This window comes from Chrysochloris asiatica, unplaced genomic scaffold (genome assembly GCF_000296735.1).
Source record: "Chrysochloris asiatica unplaced genomic scaffold, ChrAsi1.0 scaffold00019, whole genome shotgun sequence".
In the NCBI taxonomy this organism is placed as follows: Eukaryota; Metazoa; Chordata; class Mammalia; order Afrosoricida; family Chrysochloridae; genus Chrysochloris; species Chrysochloris asiatica.
The window spans coordinates 21,384,587-21,407,433 of NW_006408537.1; the positions used below are offsets into that span (position 1 = coordinate 21,384,587).

At 38.5% G+C, this 22,847-nt stretch overlaps 1 protein-coding gene and 1 pseudogene across 1 annotated transcript in view; one reads left to right on the plus strand and one right to left on the minus strand.

The window, feature by feature from the left end:
- Nucleotides 1–22,847, plus strand: part of BAI3 (brain-specific angiogenesis inhibitor 3) — a 1,099,520-nt gene that overhangs the window by 682,341 nt on the left and 394,332 nt on the right. The window lies entirely within an intron of this gene.
- LOC102827963 lies at nt 331–2,014 on the minus strand (annotated as a pseudogene).

The window sequence follows — 22,847 nt, forward strand, 5'->3', positions numbered from 1 at the left end:
TTGCCTTCTTTTTTAAAAAATAAATGTATATTTATCAATTTAAAATAAATAAATAAAACCTTTCCAAGAACAAACTCCAATAAACTTAAAATGCAATGCCTCCTCTGTAACTCTGAAAACTAGCAACAGCCAACATTGGCACATCTGAGAAATACAGGTACCAAAGTCCAAACAATAGTTCCAAATGTTCTTCTGGGGTCAGAACTGGCACTCAATATGCTGCTGGTCGTGTGAACCCTGATTCCTAGCACAAACAACTGTAATAGCTACTTGTCTGGCTGTCCTGTGCAACTATTGCCACTCAGAGTGACCCCTATGGCCTCAGAAAAGTTACATATCCTCAACACTCCACTTGTAGGCAAGTTCCCTCACTGCCTTCTTGCTGGCAAGTCTGGCAAAATGCTTTTGCTTAAATACATTGGATCTGTCTACTCCATCCCAGCAATAGCCAGGCCAGATATAGAATCTGTTGGGAGGAGGTGCTGGGCCACTGTATCAAGTTCTCACTTTCTTGTTGTTCTCCTTGGCCTTATTCTTTTTGATAAAGTTGGCTAAGGAATCCCCATCTCTTTCTTGTTCTCTTGGCATCTTATTCAGGTCTTCAACATCAATATAACGGGCCAGTGGCTTTTGCATCTCCTTCAATGCATCTTTTTGTTGCTGTTTGTGGCTCTGAGCAAGCCCCTTTCTCCACTGAGCATACAGCTCATTTCTCTCCATTTCTTTTTTGCTCCAAATGTTCCAGTTTCAAGTTCTGCTTATGGCCAGACTTATCTTGAAATATGGTTTCAATATATTGGAATTCAGCTTCAAACTCCATGGTTTGCTGGTCCCTTTTCTTGAGCTCCTGCTGTTCTCATTGTATGTCTGTTAACATCAACCCAGTTTTGGCTCCAGAGAACATGTGGGTAGCTTTCTTTTCAGGAGGCTGACTCCTCCGAGGTGGCGAAGATTTGGTCCTCTGTCTCCTTCTTTGTGGAGAGAGGTCAGAATCAGAGCTCTGGTGTCTGGGTCTGTTCTGTGGCAAAGACAGGTCTGAACCAGAATCCTGGGGCCCTGGACTTTGTTTGTGTTGATGCCGTAGAGGGGAAAGATCTGAATCAGAGGCTTGCTGGCTGTCCCTTTGGTAGGAAGATGAGTTCAAGGTGTGACTCTGAGGCTTCCTAGGTGAAGAGCTTAAGTGACACCTCCTACAGCTGAGGGAGGATTCTTTAGAATCATGAGGCTTACTTCTAAATGGGATTTTGCTTGCTTTTTTCAAGGAGGAGAGAGGTCCAAGGCATACTCATGTTTGTTGGTCTTTGGGAGTGTTGTTGAATGAGAGGGTCCTGGCCCCTTCCAATGTGTAGAAGACTTGTTAGTGGTTCTTTCTGAGGCTTTACTGCTTTTGCTTCAGGGCAGTGAAAGAGGAGCATTTGCAGACAAATTGGGTGGCTCATGGTAAGTCCTTCCAGGGGGATATATATCTGAGGAATCATGCTGGGACCTCTGAGGAGGTGTTGTATTTGGGGAGACATGACAAGTTTTCCTAGGAGATTTTTCTGAAGAAGTATGTTGATGCTTCCAGGGTAGAGATGTATCTGGGGAGTCATGGCGGACCCTCCTGGGTGGGCAAGCATCTGCGGAGTCATGGTGGACCCTCCCAGGGGGAGACGGATCTAGGGAGTAGGGATGGAAATGCGTACATAAGACTAGGTCTTCAGCATGGCCTCCCAGAAGTTTCCATTTGGCCTCCATCTGCCTTACCTCTTCTGGATGCTCATTCACAAACTCAGCCACCACAGGCAAGTCTCCATCATCTTCCTCTTCCTCCTTCTCTGGTTTAGTGGTGGAGATAGTTGTCCAGCTCACATCATCATCTACAATCTGCATTCTTTTGCCACTTTGGCCAGGCTTAGGCCACTTTTTACGACACTTGCAACAAGACTCAGAGGCCCCATCAACACCGGCATCTGCCCCAGACAAAGTACCGCTTTAGATACTTGGCCTTGGAGAGCGGCGGAACTGCCGCCATTGCAGTGGCGTGGGTGGGGAGATGCCTCAGCACTGGGGACCCACATTGCCTTCTTGCCTGCATGGTTTCTGCTGAGAAGTCAGAGCTTAATCTGATTTGCTTGCCTTTGTAGGTAACACTTCTCTTTTACCTGGCTGCTTTTAGGATTCTCTTCTTGTCTTTGATTTTGGAGAGCTTGATTATGATATGTTTTGATGATTTTCTTTTGGGGTCTATCCTTCCTGGAGTTTGTTCAGCTTCTTGTATGTTTATCTTCTCATCCTTCAAGATGTTAGGGAAATTTTATTCCAGAAGCTCTTCAACTATCTCTTCTGTGGACTTCTGTGATTCTTCCTGTTCTGGAATGCCAATAATTCTTAAGTTATTCCTCTTCATGTTATCCAACATGAATCTTAGACTTCAGATTTTTAAAATCTTTTTTCTGCTTGCTCTTCTATCTTAGCAATATTGAGAGATTTGTCTTCTTATCATATTCATTTTAATTTTTTGATATAATGTACATATGTAATTATGCTTGAGTGTTTAAATTAAGTAACAACTAAAACTGCACCACGTTATACATTTAATTTGGAGAAAATTAAGCTCTGTTGCTGATGAAAAAATTTTCAAATCTATATTTTCCAAAGCTTTCAGAAATTTTGTTTATAAATAAGGATATTGTTTGGAAATGTACATTTGAAAAAATGTTGGTATCTTAATATACATTACCCATATAATACTTGGCCATTCTTTTCCTTCCTGCAGGTAGTTCTTTAGAACTGACTCCACAGCATACTACCACTACCACCACAAGCAGCTCTTTTAGCATGAACTGATAGATGTTTGCTTTTATGTTGCTGTTATTAGGACAACTGGGCTTTGAAAGAATTGTGCAAGTTTCATTGTCCTGAATTTGCCAGCATCATCAGTCAGCACTGACCAGTATTGTTCTAAGATGGTATACTCAGCAGGCAAAGTGGAAGGTACTTTTTACTCTCAAAAGTACAGCACTTAACAACAATAATAACAGTACATTGTGGTTATGCTTTATAAAAGCATGGTTTTGCTTGTCAGGTTTGTGAACCTATATCTGATAACAAAGTCGGAAACTTGAAACCTGGTACCACATTTACTTGGTTTTGTTTTTATTGTGAACTGAGTGATAGTTTACATGAGAGAACATTGGCTTAACACCTTCATTTCAATGCAGTGATTACAATCTCCTCTGTGCATCATCATTCATCAGTATTTGCTTCCATTTCCTCTGTATTTCTTTTTCCTTTTTGGGTAGGGAGGGGTTGGAAGATGTACACAAAAACACTCAGGAATATATAATAATTTAAACAATCAAAGGTCACATTCTCTAAGCCTGCATCCTGGCCACCAGCACCCAGTGCCCCTCTTTCCATGAGTCCAGAGTCCTCAGCTGCTCACTCTATCCATGTTCTCATCTCTGCCTCCATCTATGGTGTCACTGCTTCTCTGGATAGGTCTCGCATTCCCCTGTGCTCTTCTCCCTTGATGGTCCTAGAATACTCTGTTTCTGGACTGTAAGATTAACTATCCTCCTGTTTTTGTTAAGAAAAACTTCTACCTTTACTGTTGTGACAGTCAAAATTAAGCATGATAGCAATTACTCACTATGGAATCATAAGAAACTTATCACCATCTCTTTCACTAGACCTGTCTAGACAAGATAAAAATGACTCAGTGGGGATTCTACCTTCCCAGAATACTCTTAAACTAAACTTCCTCTTGCAAACTTGTAAGCCAGTCACTTTGTGCCTTCATCGTCCCCTCATTTTAGGTAGGCAATGTCTAAGTTGCCCATCCCTATCTACCCTATATACATAAGAGATAGGATTAATACTTGATATGAATACGCCTTTCCCCTTTGTTGGTATTTTGAGCTAAGACATCCATGAATATAGGTCAAGTTCATCAAATTGTAAGAATTTATACTTTTTTCCTTTATCAAAAATAGTTTTTTTTAAATCTTCTTCTAGCTGAGTTTTGATTATCAAGCCAAAGCCATCGAGGCTAGGTCAAATGGGCCACATTTACTTTTGTTTGATTATTTTTCTTGGTGTGTGTGTCTTGAGAGGGTGTCTTCTTTATGTGCTGTTAAGACCCCCAACGAGATGGATTGGCCAAGTGACAGCATCGATGGAATCAAGTGTGGCAAGTGAGTTTGGCCCAGGATCGGGCAGTGTTTCGTTCTGCTGTGCATAAGGCCGCTATGAGTCAGTACTAACTCCATGGCACCTAACAACAACAGCATAACAGACATACCACACTTGATGACTTTACAAAATAGAAATAGAGACTAGAAGTGTGAATTCAGAGCACCAGCTCAGTTCTTGTCTTTTCAGGTTCTCTTTTCAGTTGCTTGGAGATATCCAGGTGATTTGGCATCAATGTCTCCCCATCTCTGCTTGTTTATTCTGCTCCTTTTATATTTTTGTAAGAGATTGGTTCCAGACACACCCTAACTTAATTCTACATCATTAACATAACAAAGACAACCATTCCTAAATTGGAATGTAGCTACTGGAATTTGTTGTTGTTAACTATCCTCAAGTTGGTTCTGACATTGTATTGGGTTTGAACATCCAACCTTGCAGTTAGCAGTCCAGTCCTTATCCTATAGTGTCATACCAGGACTCTGACTATAGTAATAGTGGTTAGGATTTATGACTCATATTTTCTAGAGACACAATTCAACCTATAATAGAGGTTCTGAAATGAAATTGCAGTAGCATTGAAGAAAGTAAGAAAGTTTCCAACCAAATATATTTTTAACCATTTTCAATAATCACAGTAGCAGCTACCCAAGAATTTCTTAACATGAATGCTTGTGTGCATGAAATATGCATTCAGCTAAGCAGATTCTGAATTTTTATTTTCTCAACAAGACCTAAAAAATGTTCTCTGGCCTTCAAAATGTACTTCATGCACACCCTAAGTTATTTTATGGGAAACATAAAATTGTGCTAATGTGCCAGTTCCACAGTGTACTTACTTAACCAAAGTCAGCAAACCAGTCTGCTTCCTTTCTGGAATTATGCACACATGTGGATTCTTTATTGTATACAAAACTTAAACCAAGATTAAAGTTGGAAGTTAGAGAAGATCTAAATCTCTCCATCCTTGTGACTTTAAATCAAATTTATTTTTCTTTCATTTCTTACCATCTTCAATTTTCATGATAAGGTATGTAATACTTAGAAGGTAGAGAGTACAAAATCATCACTGCTGCAAATTTATTACTTTTCACCTTTCTTGTGCTAAAACCAGTGACAAAATAGAAAACTATCTGGTTATCCATGCAGCTGTTACACACTCACCTAAGGCTGAAGGGTAAAAAGCAATTCTTTATACAAAAAATATATTTATCAAACCATTGTTGTCAAGCTAAATCCAACTCAAAGAGACCCTATTTGTCGTTAAGTGTCATGGAGTCAGTTCTGACTCATAGCAACCCTATATTGGGTTTCTGAGGAGCAGCTGATGGGTTTGAATTGCTAACCTTCTGGTTAGCAGTCAAGTGCTTACCCTATAGCTCCACACCAGAACAATGTAAAACTGCCCACAGAGTTTCCAAGGCTGTAGATCTTTGTGGAAACCAACTGTCACATGGAGCAACTGGTGGTTTTGAAATTCCAACGTTTTGGTTAGCAGCCAAAAGCTTAACCATTCCACCAGGACTCCACAAAAAGTTTAGGTACAGAGAACTGGACGGAAACTATTTTGGAGCTAAAAGAAATGCGATACCTTTGAAAATACTTCTGACTACCCGTGAATCTGTTACAAAATAATGACTGAATAAAGACAATTTACGCCTCAGCCCAATGTAGTTCCTGTGTTCATAAGTCTGTTCCAACTGATCTTAACACATAGAAGTTGCTGCAAAATATGATCACTTTGAAAAACTGAGGGAAAGAAAATGCACCTTTTTGCAGTTGCAGGCACCCAAAAATTATTGTCTTGAAAACGACCAGTTTCCTCGCGTGTGGATTTCTGGGGATTGTCTTTAATCTATGACCCCATTTCTGCTTTCCAGAACCTAGTACAGTTAATTGGTATTATTGGTGTGGCATCAACTCTGACTCATAGTACCCTGTAGAGTGTTTCCAAGGAGAGACTGGTGAATTTGATCTGCCAAACTTGTGGTCAAACTGACCTTGTGGTCCAGTGCATTAGCCCAAAGTGCCACACAGAATAGGGAAGAAGAACACTTTTCCTTTGATTCTGTTCCAATTCATGTCTACCCCATGTGTTACAGAGTAGAAGCTCTCTACAGGATTTCCTTGGAGTCCTGGTGTGGCACAGTATGGTAAGCACTGGAATGCTAACTGCAAGGTCAGTTGTTTAAACTTACCAGTCGGTCTTTGGAAAACCTATACAGGGTCACTTTGAATCAGACTTGACTCGATGGCATGGCCCAACAACAACACTCTTTATGGAAGTGGATCGCTAGGTTTTTCTTCCTTTAGGTTAGTATTCATGTACAAACTGTGCCACACAGAAACCTTTCCTAAAATCCAGTAGCTATTTAATAAGTATTTGTTCAATTGAAACTTAATGAGGGATTTAATTTTATAACAAGTTGTTAGAGGCAGTCCCCTTGTCTATACTGATACATATTGCTAAACACACAAAAAAAATGGTAAACTTCATGGACAGACATAAATAAAGAACAAAATACTATTTCAGAGTTGATAAGTCTTTTGATTCATTATATAAAGCACTGCAGTCTTATGTGTTGCTGAAAGTTAAAATGTTCCTGTTCATTTTCTTCTTCTCTTCCTTTTTTTTTTTTTTTTTTAAAGCAAGAAATAAGTTCTTTTAGCCACAGAAAATACAAAGTGACTTGATGTTCATGGGAGGAATTCATAATTCAGGCTCTTATTTTCACACTGCCTTTCAACAACACCTACGCCACCCAGAATAATAATGTGCTAAGCTGCAGTGCCTGCAAAGCATTTCAATAAAAGAAGGAAATTATTTTCATAATTACTGATAAGTTCTTAATTTGTTCTGCTAAATGGTAAATCAACCACAGTTGATGAAAGAAGCGATTCTTATGTGTTGATAGTACAGGTTTAAAAGAGGAGGCTTACAGTTGTCTTGAAATACTAGGAAGTGATCATTTAATTTAAGGAGACAAAGGGTTAATTAGTGGCAGTTCTTTAGAGGCAAGTCATTGAAGCTCTGAAGGACAAGTATCACATTGCTTTCTAATGTTCAAAATGTTCTGTAAAATATAAAGGGATTATTTACTATTATATAAAGTAGACAATAGTATGCTTTAGTGAATAGTGTTGCAAGATGTCATCAAGAAAGAAATCAGTTAAAACTATAATCAAACTTGTCAAAAAATAATAACATGAAAAGGTATTTATTGTGATCGACTCTGAATATAAGTAATCGTTGACTTTACACAGAAAGTGTACTGTTTCAGATTTTTTCTGATGTATGGTATTTGGTGATCAATAAATATTTGTTAAAGGAAATATTTATTATATAAATGAATGTATGAATGAACATTTGCATAGTTTTTGTTGTTGTTGCTATGAGCCCACCTCTCTCTTGCAGGTTACCTGGGAATATCACTAATTCTTCTGAACTTCTATGGTTGGTGTTAAGTAAATAATCCACTGACACTTCATTTATTCAGCATCACAGGAGACTGAAGTAATCCTTGTACAAAAAGTCCACTTAAGTGAACCTTATCTCTTTTAGAAGGATTTAATCTAAATCTTTCTAGAATATATTTTATATCCTCACAGCTGTATGATGAACCTGTATTAGGCTCAGATGGTATTGCTGTCCTGAAGCACTGTCTCTGTTCATTTGATTAGCATAATCTGATAAGGCAGTATCTCTCAATTTTTGCATAGCAACATCCCTGGCTTCTACTCACTAGATGCCAATAGCAACAGCTCCCATCAGTTGTGAAAGCCCAAATATGTCTTTGTTGTTGTTGTGTGCTTTCGAGTTGGTTTTGACTCACTGTGACCCTGTATAGGATTTCTGAGAGTGACTAGGGGGTTTGAACTGCTGACCTTGTAGTTACCAGTCCATGGCTTATCCTAAAGCACATGGACTGGTAACATGTCTCTGTTGTTGTTGTTGTTGTTGTTATGTGCCGTGTAGTCGGTTCCGACTCATAGCGACCCTGTACAGGGTTTCCGAGGCTGTACATTTTTACGGGAGCAGACCGCCTCATCTTTCTCCCACGGAACCGCTGGTAGTTTCGAACTGCTGACCTTGCGGCTCACAGCCCGATTCGTAACCACTACGCTACCAGAGCTCCTTATAAATATGTCTCTAGACATTGCTAAATGATCCTGGGGTAAGGGAGGGTCATTCCAAGTTGAGAGAAATTTATATAGAAGAGCTTGTTAAAAATGCAAATTGTTGTCTTTAACTTAGTTCTATTGAATCTTAACCTTTAAAAAAGCACTATAGAAGTACTATGGGGGCTATAGAAGTACTGTGAACTTTAAAAAACACATTGAACTTCCCAAATGGATCTAAACTTTTATTTCCTAATGTAAACTCAAATCACCAAATTGAGTCTACATGCACGATTCTGCACGTAGTTCTGAATCCCTGTTAGTCCTGTCATTTATTCAATACTTCTCCTTAAAGTAAGTGCATGGACTCTGAAGCCATGTACTTCCTCTGGATCACAAGCTAGTGTTGAATCTTTTAAGAAGCATGGCCACAATTAGATTGGACTGTGATGTGATGTGATGTGGTGTCCTGTATATACCAAGGTGATAGGTGATGTCACTAGACAGATCATTCTCTGAATGAAAGTGCCTTTCTCCCAGAATGTGTGGCAAATGTCCTCAGACTAATCAAATAAGGAAGGAGCACTGGTGTTGCTGTGGTTTAGGATTGGCCTGCTAATCACAAGATTGGCAGTTCAAGCCCATCAATTTATTTTCAGGACAGAGATGAGGCTATTTGCTTTGGTAAAGATTCATAGTCTCAGAAACCCTCTCTAGAGTTGCTGTATGTCAGAATCAACTGGATGGTAGTGGTATTGAATCAAATAAGTAGCAACCTTCATGGACAGGGCATTACATCTGTTCACTCATTTAGTTATTAAATTCATGCATTCTTATATTCAAGGTCTATTTGTTGAACATCCATCATGAATTGGGATGTTTGTTAAATAGTAAGCAAGATATGAAACTTCAAAACTCTGTGGGAAACATTAATTATATAAGGAGCTGTGGTGGCATAGTGGATTAAACATTGGGCTGCTAACTGAACTATTGATGAGTGGAACTCATCAGCCACTTCCTGGAAAAGAGGTGCGGCAGTCTAATTCCATAAATTTACAGCCTTGGAAATCCTCTGGAGTAGCCACAAAACCAAGTAAAGCCTGCTCAACCACATGATACTTAAGACCTTGATTTTCATTAGGAAGGGGCTGTAACTAATCTGCATAGCTATGGTAAGGAAATTAGTAACTTACCTATTCAGCAAAGGAAATAGCACACTGATTGTCAAGAAAAAGGTATTTAGTGTCTAATGTTTGCCCTGGTCATAACCAATATCATAGGGGAAATTAAGTTAATAGTGCTAAACATATTTCCTGTGTTCTTACTATTAAGGAGAAGAAATTTTCCTAAAATTTAATTAAATTACCATGTTGTTGTTATGTGCCATGGAGTCAGTTCCGACTCATAGTGACCCTGTATAGGGTTTCCAAGGCTATAAATCTTTACGGGAGCAGAAAGCCTCATCTTTCTCCCGCGGAACAGCTGGTAGTTTCGAACTGCTGACCTTGCGGTTCACAGCCCGATTCATAACCACTATGCTACCAGAGAATTTTAGACATAAAAGGTTATTAAAAATAGCCTTCCATATCTTTTACTAATTTAAAATTTAAAAAGCATTGTGTTAAAGTTTGCTATATTTTTTCCTAGATTAGGAAACCACTAACTTTTAACAATAAAGTTGGAAAGTAATGATTGTAGAGGCCATTTAAGTTCCCGTCTGGAGCTGTTTTACTTCTTTAAGCAATCTGCAGACATGAGCCCTTTTCTTGGGTTCTGTATTCCCTTTTCTCTAGCCACTCTCGGACCTTTCTCCAGCAATTGTATTATCTCTCGCCTGTTTCTATGGAGTCCTGGAATGATTCTGTAGGATAATGCACTGAACCGAAAGGTTGGTTTGAAATGCAAGGCTGTCTCTTGAAAGCTTGCAAGCCAGTCACTTCTTGCCTTCACAGCCTCCCCCAGCCCCCCAGCCCCCCAGCCTTTTTGCGTAGCCAATGTCTAAGTTGCCCATCTCTATCAACCCTGCATTCCAAGGAGGTGGGAATGATCCTCACTGTAAAAATCTGTTCTCTCGTTTGAGCTACTACATAAGTATAGGTCAAGTTCATCAAATTGTAGCAGATTACTATTTTTTTCGTCTTCTTTCTTCTTCTAGTCAAGTTCTGATCATCCAGCCATGGAAGCCAGGTCAAGCGGGTACTATCTGCAAGTATGTGTGTTCTTGTGCATCTCCACTCACTTCATATCAGCTGGACACTTCACTCTCCACTCTAGTCCTCTGTGGCCATGTCACTGTCTCTGGGCTCAGGAAACCCCAAGTCTTGCCAAACTACTGGCCAACCTGATCTCAATTTGGGTTCACAGGAGTCTATTGAACATGGCCGGACTTAGCTCACAATTTCATTGATGTTTTCCCCCCACTTTCCCTTATCAGTGACCAATGTAGTCACCAGCCAGACCACATGCCTGCTCATGTACTCCCCTTGAGTCTTAGACTTGGAAGGGGTTTGCCCTGAGGGGAATGGAGACTTTTTGTCATATTTTAGCAAGAAGTTCTGAGATGGGTGGTTTTGTGATTGTGATTGTTGTTGAGCTGGGTGAGTTGGTGTGCAGAGAGAGGACCCATGCATTGAGGAGGGAACAATAAATTGATTCAAAACTATAACCAGCATATTTGTTGTTGTTGTTCAGTGTCATAGAGTTGGTCTGACTCACAGCGACCTTGTTTCTGAGGAAGGTTTCTTAGGAGCAGCCAGTGGATTTGAACTAATAAACTTGTGATTTGAAGTTCAGTGCTGATCCTACAGTGCCACATCAGTTAGTGAAAATAATGAAAATTAGGCCTGGAAAGTAGGGAAATCTGAATGATAAATAATATCAAAGTTTGTTGTTTGTTGTTAGGTGCCACTGAGTTGGTACCGACTTATAGTGACCCTATGCACAACAGGACGAAACACTGCCCGATCCTGGGCCAACCTCACAATTGTTGCCACGCTTGAGCCCATTAATGCTGCCACTTGGCCAATCCATCTCACTGGGAGTCTTCCCCTTTTTCTCTGACCCTCCACCTTACCAAATATGATATCCTTCTCCAGGGACTGGTCCCTCCTGACAATATGTTTGAAGTAAGAGAGACGAAATTTGGCCATCCTGGCCTCCAAGGAGCATGCTGGCTGCACTTCTTCCTACACAATTTAGGCTGTGAAAATTGGGTTGGGAATAAGATTTTCCAATTTGCCTGGGTATTTTAATAACTTTGTCTGTCTGGAAAGAAATGCAGTGCTTTGGATTTTTACTTTTTAGCTCATGAGTTCTAGGTATATGAAACACATTTATTTCCCTCAGAATAATCATGCAGTAGGTCTTTGAACCTGTTTAAATTTATTGCTTCAATATCATGGGGATGGTACTGCGAACATGCACACACACACTTGTTTGTATTTTTATATGCAGCATTGTTTATAATTCCTATATATTCTAGGATATCATAAGGAGCCCTGGTAGTGTAGTGAATTACAACCTGAGCTGCTAACCGTAAGCCCAGTGGTTCAAATATACCAGTGGGTCTATGGGAGATGAGGTTTTCTGGTCCCGTAAAGATTTACAGCCTCAGAAACCCTATACAGGGTCATTGATGAGTCAGAAACTACTCAATGGTATATAACCACCACCACCACCTAGGATAGGATAAGTGCTATCTGCAAGTATGGGTGTTCTTGTGCATCTCCGTTCACTTCATATCAGCTGGACACTTCACCCTCTGCTCTAGTCCTCTGTGGCCATGTCTCTGTCCCTGGGTCCAGGAGTGCAGTCACTTCTTGTCTTCACAGCTGGCCAACCAGGTTTCAATCCAAGTATACAGGAGTCTGTTGAGTGAACAACTTTATGCTGTTTTCCCCCCACTTACCCTTATCCCTAGACCAACATGGTCACCAGAAAGACCACATGCCTGCTCGTGTATTCCCCTTGAGTCTCAATCTTGGAAGGGGGTTTACCCTGAGGGGACTTGGCTGCTTGCCCTGATGGCTCCCCAGCAAACAACTTCCTTGTTCTTGTAGTAGTCAATTGGACTGCCATTATTGTTTTTGATTTTTCCTGCTGGTCTTTCTTTCAAGAAGTATGTTCTGTTCTTCTAGCTGCTCCAGGCTGGTCTGCTTGTCCTTTCAAGTGGAAATTTCCCACCTCAGAAAATTCTGAATGGGGATCAGGATTCCACCTACGGTCTTATGCAATGCAAAGGTTCTGCAAGAAGCCTCTTTCCCTGGGCAAGTTCTAGCCTCATTTTAGGTATTCCAATCAGTTATAGGCTGAAGACGGATTTACAGGCTTTCTATGGTGATGTTTCTGGCTATTCCTTTCTCTCTCCCTCAAGTGTCTATTTTACAGTAGTAGGCGATGGAAACCAAGATTCAAAAGACAGCCAAACACCTTAACATTATTTCCCCTCTTTTACCCATTCAAATCATGCCTCAACGCCTATATCCCAGAACCCTGTTTTTCCAAGGTTGAGCATACATCACTATTTACCTCTGTCCCACTTAGTCCATGCAAACCTGCCTAAATGTTCGCCCATCTTCCTTGTTCTTTCATTCCCCTCACCCTTCTAGTGTATCCACAACCCCCCAGCACCCAAACTATCTTGTGTCCATTCCCTACCTTGCGCTCCACCTTCCTCTCCCTCCCCTCACCCTACACCCTGATAACCAGCAAATAATTTTTTAAAGCTTTTACTGTGAGTTGAATGAACATCAGCTTAATACCCATTCTATCATATTTTGTATTTAGTTTCAGTTTCATTGCCATGATTACAATCCCTTCCATGTATCATCATTCAACAAAATTTACTTCTATTCCCTCTATTTTTTTTTTTTAATATATACCAAAACACTTAGGAATATACCATCATTCAAACAACCAAAGGGCACACCCTGCAAGTCTGCCCCTATGCCGCTAGCACACAGCTCCTCTCCCTCCATGAATCTAGAGTCCTCAGCTGCTCCATCTTTCCACGTCATCATCTCTGCCTCCATCTCTGGCATTGCTGCTTCTCTGTGGGATAGAGTCCCAAACACTGCTCCCGCTCTTTTGCCTTGATGGCCCCAGGGTCCTCCATTCCTGGACTGTAAGATCAACCACTCCCCACTTTTTGCTACACTACAAAAGTTCTACCTTTACAGTTGTAACAATTGCAATTAGTCATGATAACAGTTACTCACTATTGAATCATAAGAATCTTATCCCCATCTCCTTTTACAAGACCAGTCTGGGGGATTCTACATTCCCCCTCATCCCCTACACTGTGAAACTAAACTCCCTCTTGAAAACTTATAAGCTAGTCATTTCATGCCTTTATAGTCTCCACATTTTAGGTAGCCAATGTCTAAGTTGCCCATCCTTATCAACCTTGTGTATAGAGGGGATGGGAATGGTCCTTGCTGTGAAGATTCCATCTTGTTTATTTGTGTTGTTGTTGTTTTGTACTGATATAACAGTACAAAACAGGGGTCTTAGTGTGGCTCTGTAGGATAAGCAGTGCACTGCTAACTGCAAGGTTGGCAATTCAAACCCACCTGCTGCTGTTGGAAACCCAATATAGGGTCACTGTGTGTTGCAACTGACTCAACAGCACATAACAACAACAACCACATAACCCTCATAAATTGAGCTGTTATCCAGTCTTAAAGGACATTGATGTGCCCTGTCCAATTACATTAAGTCTCAACTTCACTATAGAAGGCAGTGTTAACCTTTCTGATCTTCGCAAGTGCCTCATTTAATCGTAGGGAACAATTCAGGAACCAAGGAGTATTGTTCTTCAGTGTTTTAACCGCACCATATAATGTATTTCAAGTAAAATGTGAAGTGAATCACAAGGTCTCTTAGGAATCCAAATGGAATTTGCATTGAGTCTTTGAAATAAAGTGAAATCACATTCGCTCTGTAAATTAGGCTATTTGAATTCTTGTCTTCCATAAATACTAGAAACTAACCCTGATGTCCTCTAACATTAGAAGAAAAAAGGATACTAAGAATGGATTTCACTTTAAAAGCTATGTGTTAGATGAACTTGTAATGAGAGTTAAATATTACATTGTGTTTCATTTAATCTTTGGGAATGTTAAATAATTTTTAAAGATAGGTCATATTGATGCCACTTACAACTTTATGACAGTAGACTATCTGTGATTCACATTAAGCTATGTGCAAGGACCAGCTTAATAAGCATAATACAGATATATCTGTAGATTTAAACATTTCAAATGAATGGTAATATTACTAGATTAAGAACTTTTAGCCAAATGATTTCACTGAAAGTTTTTGTTTTTGTTTTTAATAACAGCTAGCTTGTGGATGAATTAATTAATCTATTGCTGAAGGTGCTTTGCATTTTTGGTGATATTTGAGGGTTAAAACTTCTCAGAAATTTTTAAATGAAAAGTATTTCCTCTGTAGCCAAATGCAATATATCCAATCAATCATGTCTGTGGACTTGAGATACATTGTCTCTGTAGAATATACTTTTTTTTGAATAGGCAGAATCACTACATTCTAAAGTTATCTCTAACACTAACATCACTGCATTTTTTTCTTGTATTACAAAACGAGTGTTGCGTGTGTTTCTGTATGTATGTGTGGGGGGGGGAGGGCTTCAAAACTTTCGTGGAATAATTCGTTATCATTTTTAATTACAGTTTTCCATGAAAATTTCCCCCCCCCATGAACTTTTTTAAGCATCTACTTATGCATACTATGGACTACAGCAGATGTGGGAAAATCTAGATATACCACAAATACTGTGTTTCCTAGAATTTAGAATATACACAAATGTATTCATCCCTGCTGTAAAATTATAATTTTCCATCAAAAGACCCTAGAAAATAGATAAAGGTCTCTAATTTAAACATATTTGAGTTATTTTAAATGAAACAATTGTAGTAATCCCCATGAAAAGAAAAAGTAAGAACATAATTATGTGAACATTAAAATCAGAAATTTGGGGGCCTCAATTTACACAGTTGGAATTTAGATCAGTTAGGTAAAAATAGGTTATTTTCTTCAATTACTCAGTGAATGGTTTCTGACTTGAAAAAACTACTTCGTATTTATGAGTTTCTTTTCCAGCCCTTTATTCTACTATGTGATACTTTACAGATATGCAATAGTAAACCATATTAAGTAGGAGTAAAGCTAAACTGAGTTTTTCTACTTTGAGCAGCAGAATCATGACAGAAACAGACCATCTAGTTAAAGAATTATTAATTTGGAACTCTGAACACAGCAAAATGATTTTTAATAATGAAAGAAAGCACACTATGAAATATAAGCTCATAATTGCTGTGTATTAAACTGGGATGTAATTATTTCTCAACAACTATTGACCAACTGATTTTACTAAAAAAGTAACAATTCAAAATAAACTATACGAGCACCATCTTATCATTAAAGAAAGAACGTTTTTTCGCAAGCAATAATGCATTTAAGATTCTAACAGAAACGTTATACTATAAAGTACACTTAGCTAGCACAAAAAGTCACTATTGTTTTTATATTTGTCATTTTACCTCATTAAAATGAACATTTTATAGTACCAAGCACTTCTCTGAGAGAGCTTATGTTTTGGAACCCTTTAATTAACTTAATCTTAAATAGATGCTTCTATAATATTATGACATGTGCAATTTTAATATTAACATCAAGCTTATTTCAAGGTTCGCAACCAGGAATGATTTTGTCCCCCTGGGAGTATAGCAATGTCAGGAGACATTTTTGGTTGTCACTACTGTGGGAGGAGAGTGCTACTGGCATCTAGTAGACAGAAGTCAAGGACATTACTGAACACCCTTCAAAGCACAGGACACTCTCAACAAGAAAAGTTTGTTGTTGTTGTTGTTAGGTTCCATCAAGTCGGTACCGACTCATAACGACCTTATGCATAGCAGAACGAAACACTGCCCAATCCTGGGCCAACCTCACTACTGTTGCCACGCTTGAATCCATCAATGCTGCCACTTGGACAATCCATCTCATTGGGGGTCTTCCTCTTTTTCTCTGACCCTCCACCTTACCAAACATGAAATCCTTCTACAACAACTGGTCCTTCCTGATATATGTCCGAAGTATGAGAGACGAAGTTTGGCCATCTTGGCCTCCAAGGAGCACTCTGGCTGCACTTCTTCCAGAACAGATTTATTGGTTCTTTTGGCAGCCCATGGCACTTTCAATATTCTCCTCCAACACTATAACTCAAAAGCATCAATTGCTTCTACAGTCTCCCTTTTTCACTGTCTAGCTTTCACATGCATATGAGGTTACTGAAAATACCATGGCTTGGGTCAGGTTCATCTTAGTCCTCAAGCTGACATCTTTGCTCTTCAATACTTTAAAAAGGTCTTGTGCAGCAGATTTGCCTAATGCAATACGTCCTTTGATTTCTTGACTGCTATTTCCATGAGTGTTGATAGTTTATTCAAGAAGAATGAAGTCCTTAACAGCTTCAATCTTTTCTCTGTTGATAAGAATGTTGTTTATTGTTCCAGTGGTGAGGATTTTTGTTTTCTTTACATTGAGATGTAATCCATACCAAATTTACTGATCTTCATCAGTAAATGTTTTAAGTCTTTTTCATTTTCAGCATGCAAGGTTGTATCATCTGCATATTGCAGGTTGTTAATGAGTCTTCCTCCAATACTGATGCCACATTTTTCTTCATCGAACCCAGCTTCTAGGATTATTTGCTCAGCATAGGGGTTGAATAAGTATGGTGTTTAGCCAGTCTAAAATGCCAGTGGTGATGAGGTTAAGAAGCCCTTTTAAATCTTTCTTTATATCAAACCTGAGGAGCAAGTGAGACCATATAGTCAAATTGGTTAAGAAAGCATATCCTACATTTCTCTGCATTAAAAAAGAAATCAAGTTTATTGCCATCAAGTCTAGTTAGACTCATATTGAACCCTATAGAACAGAATAGAACTTCCCCACAGGATTTCTAAGTTTTAATGTTTATGGGAGCAACATGCCAAATTTCCAAGAAGCTAAAATCCCTGAAGCCCTAGTATGACACTGTAGGATAAGCACTGGACTTCTAATTGCAAGGGCAGAGGTTCAAACCCACCAGCAACTCATTGGAAATCCTATCTTACTTCATATTTATCAGGTTTTCCCCCCTGGTTCCCTATAGGTCTTAACCAACTTGACAGCACTTGTCAACAACAACAGAATTTGAACGTCCAACCTTCAAGTTGGAATGCCAACACTTGATCAGTGTGCCATGAGGGTCACTTCTCTGCTTTCAGATTCTACTAAAACTTTCATGCTTTGTGATGATTTCTATATGTGCAATAATTGCATGTTTCAGGGGCCTCTGGTGTGTTATTATTAACAGACAGTCTTATATTTTTTCATATGCATTTACACAACACTTCTGTTAAATAAATCCATTATCCCCAGTATCCTAAGGAGACTTTGTTCCCTTCCAATAATTGTTGTTGTTAGGTGCCATCAAGTCTGTACCAACTCATAGTAACCCTTTACAAAGTGCAAGGAAACACTGCCCGGTCCTGGGCCAACCTCATAATCGTTGCTATGTTTGAGCCCATCAATGCTGCCACTATGCCGATCCATCTCATTGGGAATCTTCCACTTTTTCTTCAACCTCCCACTTTGCCAAACATGATATCCTTCTCCTCCAGGGAGTGACCCCTCTTGACGACAATATGTCCAAAGTATGAGAGATAAAGTCTGGCCATCCTGGCTTCCTAAGAGTACTCTAACTGTACTTCTTCCAAACACAGATATATTTGTTCTTTTGGCAGTCCAGGGTACTTTCAATATTCTCCTCCAGCACCTTAACTCAAATGCAGCAATTTTTCTACAGTCATACTTATTCGCTGTCCAACTTTTGCAGGCATGTGAGGTTACTGAATATTACATGGCTTGGGTCAGGCACACCTTAATCCTCAAACTGACATCTTTTGTTTTCAACACTTTAAAGAGGTCTTGTGCAGCAGATTTGTTCAATGCAATAATACATCGTTCGATTTCCTGACTGTTGCTTCCATGAGTGTTGATGACTGAACCAAGCAAAATGTAGTCTTAGACAACTTCAGTCTTTTCTCCATTGATATGCCTATTGTTTATTGGTCCAGTGGTGAGGATTTTTGTTTTCTTTATATCAAGATGCAACCCATACCGAAGGCTGTGGTCTTTGTTGTTCATCAGTAAGTATTTTGAGCCCTCTTCACTTTCAGCAAGCAAGGTTGTATCATCTGTGTAACACGGGTTATTAATGATTCTTCTCCCAACCCTGAAGACATGTTTTTCTTCATATAATCCAGCTTCTCAGATGATTTGTTTAGCACACAGATTGAATAAATACGGTGAAAGAATATAACTCTGGTGTGCAGCTCTCCTAATTTTAAACCATTCAGTGTTCCCTTGTTCTGTTTGAATAACTCCCTCTTAGTCTGTGTACAGGTTCCTCATGAGCACAATTTAGTGTTCTAGAATATCCATACTTTGCAATGTTATCCATAGTTTGTCATGATCCACGTAATTGAAAACATTTGCATAGTCAATAAAGCACAGTTAACTATCTTTCTGGTATTCTTTCAGACAAGACCTATCTGATGTCAGCAATGATATCCCTCATTCCAAGTCCTCTTCTGAAACGGACTTGAACTTCTGGGAATTCCTTATCAATGTATGGTTGCAGCTATTTTGCATTCTCTTTTGTAAAATTTTACTCACATGGTATACCAATGATATTATCCAATGATTTCCACATTCCGTTGGGTCACCTCTCTTAGGAATGGGCACACATACAGATTTCTTCCAGTCAGTTGGCCAGGTAGTTTCTTCCGAATTTCTTAGCATAGATGAGTGAAGGTCTTCAGTGCTGCATCAGTTTGTTGAAAGATTTCAATTTGTATTCCATCATTTGCCCGTGCCTTGTTCTTTGCCAGTGATATAAATGCACCTTAAGGCTTATTGGCATTTAGATCAGATGCTACCACCTGAAATGGTTGAACGCTGATCAGTTCTTTTTGGTACAGCAACTTTGTGTATTCATTCCATCTTCTTTTGATGCTTTCTGCATCATTCAGTATTTTACCCAAAGCGTCCTTAACCACTGCAAGTCAAGGTTTGAATTTTTTATCGAGTTCCTTCATCTTGAGAAATGCTGAGTGTTGTTCCCTTTGTTTTTCAAATTCTAGATCTTTGCACATTTTGTTATAATATCTGACTTTGTGTTCTTGAGTTGACCTTTGAAGTTTTCTATTCAGCTCTTATACCACCTCACTTCTTCCATTTGCTTTAGCATCTTGCATTTACACTGGAGAGCAAGTTTTAGAATATCTTCTGACATACATTTTGGTCTTTTCTGTCTTTCTTGTCTTTTCAATAACCTTTTACTTTCTTCTTGTATGATGTTCTTGATGTCATCACACAACTCTTCTGGTCTTCGGTGCTTAGTTTTTAATGCATCAAATTTGTTTTTCAGATGATCGCTAAATTCAGGTGGAATATATTTATGATCATATTTTGGATCTCATGGACTTGTTTTCATTTTCTTCAACTTCAGCCTGAATTTGCATATGAGCAATTGATGGTCTGTTCTACAGTCTGTCCCTGGCCTTGTTTTGACTGATGACAGGAAACTTTCCACTATTTTTTTTCCCACAGATATAGTCAATTTGACTCCTCTGATGAGGTCCATGTGTATAGTCGTCTTTTATGTTGTTTAAATTTGAATAATAGTGATATTAACTCATCTTCCTTGTAGGTGTGTGGATATTACTGTATCACAGACAGCATTGTACTTCATGATTGATCTTTATATGTTCATTTTAATGATGAATGTGATGTCATTCCTCTTCAATTTGTCCTTGTATAGTGAACCATGTGATTGTCAGATTCAGCTCACTAATGCTCAGGATATCGATGTTTATACCTCAATTTCAATTTTTTGACAATTTCAAGTTTTCCTAGATATATACTTCATACATTCCATGTTCTAATTATTTAAGGATGTTTACAACTGTTTCTCTGCATTTTGAGTTGTGCCCATCAGCAAACGAAGGTCCCAAGGACTTTATTCCTTTCATAATATCATAGTCAATTCTACTTTAAGGAGGCAGCTCTTGCCCAGTTGCATTTTAAGTGCCTTCCAACCTGAGGAACTCATCTTTCAGCAGTATATCTGACAGTGTGCTGATGCTGACAATGTTCCTCTGCTATTCATAAGATTTTAAGTGACTAATATTCAGAAGTAGTCCGTCTCTCCTTCTTCCTAATTAGTCTGTCTTTATGTGGAAGCTCAGCTGAAACCTGTACACCATAGGAGACCCTGCTGGTATTTAAAATATCCACTGCATAACTTACAGAATCACAGAAACACACAAGCCACCACAGTACGACAAACTGACAGATGAGTGGTGGTCCTTTCCAATATGTTCTGCACGTAGTGGTCATTGAAATGCAGTTTTCATTACCAGACAGAAAAACAAATCTTGGGCTAAACAGTTTTAAGCGTTCATTCTGTTTAGCCATACTTTGTCCAATATCTTGTAAGCTGTACTAAGTAAATCAGACTTAAAGCTATAACCACATCACAGTGATTTGCATATGCAATATTTTACAGTCCTTTGTTTCTTTATGTGAATATTCTGACTTTTCCACAAAGATTAAGTTAGGAAAAAGTGGAGAAATTTCAAATGTAGAAAATACTTTAAGCCTATTCTGTAAACTTTTGGACACATAAGTTTTGGACACATAAGTTATACACTTGAACAAGTAAAATAATAATATTTTATGGAAAGGAACAATTCCTACTTTCTCTCTGGATATATTTTAGCTATCATTAGAAATACATGTTTGTAGGGTAATATGTGTGAATGTGTTTCCTTTCTTGTAGTATAAAATTCCATGTGAATCATTCTGTGTATATCTATAAGCTTTATGTGTATCATACTAATTTTTTTCTATTAATCTTTCTTACTGATTTTGATTGTGTTTTTTTTTCCTTTGCATTCTGTAAAACACACTTATTATTCATCATTTGCCTGAGTAGGGGAAGGAATGGTTGGAACTGGATACCAAATAACTAATAAAATAAAAACATTTGTTCCAATCCATAAAATGTTCACTGGCTAAATTGTTGTTACTACATGCCATCCAGTCAGTTCTGACTCATAGCAACCCTTTATAGGGTTTCCGAGGAGTAGCTGGTGAGCTTGAACTCCTGACCTTGTGGTTCAAATGACCTTGCAGTCTAGCACATTAACTCACAGCGCCATACCAGGAATAATGTCTTCAAAATGAATCTCAAACATTATACTTTAAGGCATGAATAACATCTAACAAATACCAGGTGTTTTATGCTTTTGTTTAATTCTGTTGTACAATTGAGAATGCTGTCCAATTTAATGTGATATTTGTCAGATTCTCTATACTCAGAAGATAACCTAAGAGAAAAAACAAAATTATCTGCTATAAATTCCAACATCCAGCATCAAAGATGAGAAATGCATGCTTCCCAAGACTAATATTTTTTCTCTGATTCAGGTCACTAAAACAAGTTGTTTTTGTTTCATGAGAGATAAAAAATGAAAAAGACTAAATTCTCTCATTTTGTAATTATTAAGTGGGAATTTTTTTTTCTTGATTGTAACACTTGATCTTTGCCTGTATTAAATGTTTTTTTTGCATTGTAAGCCAGTGGAAAAATAAGTACACCTATTGTAGATAGATCCACATTGACTTGCCTTAAATTAAATAAGGCACTAATAGCATTCTGACGTTTTTATTTTAACTATAATTTTTTTTAAAAAAGAAACCTTAAAATCTATGCAAAAATTCTAGAAATAAAATTATTATTTATTATTTTTGTTATTTTTAATGTGCATTTTGATTTTCTTTTAAGAAAAGAAGTACAGGTTTACTGACAGGAAGGAATAAATAAGTGGAAAGAATGAGGAGAAGGGGAAGGACAGAGGGAGGAAAGAAAAGAATGAGGGAGAGAGAGAAGTAGGAGAGGGGGGGTCAGAGAGAAAAGGCGGGAAGGAGGGAGAATGGAAGAATAAGAATTAAGCCCAAGTATTAGAGACCGGTACTAGCTCAATGGCATCTAACAACAGACAACAATTAGAGGCCTGAACAAGCATCCATAGGCACTTAGGCACTATTGATGTGCTCCTATGATCCTACAAATAGAAGATAAACATTTTGTAAATTTTAATATTAGGTTTTCTTACTTCATTTCCCAAAGCAGCTTGGATAAATCCATAATTCCTAGTGGACCCCCAAGTAATCTAAAATGAAACACTCTACTCAAATAAATATTATGGTTGACTAGGGGTAATATGCATAGCAAGGATAGATCATTGATCATCAAAGGTTTATAATACAGCAAAAAATTATATATATATAAACGTCTGGTAGCGTAGTGGTTACGAATCGGGCTGCAAACCTTAAGGTCAGTGGTTTGAAACTACCAGCCGCTCCGCGGGAGAAAGATGAGGCTTTCTACTCCCGTAAAGATTTACACCCTCGGA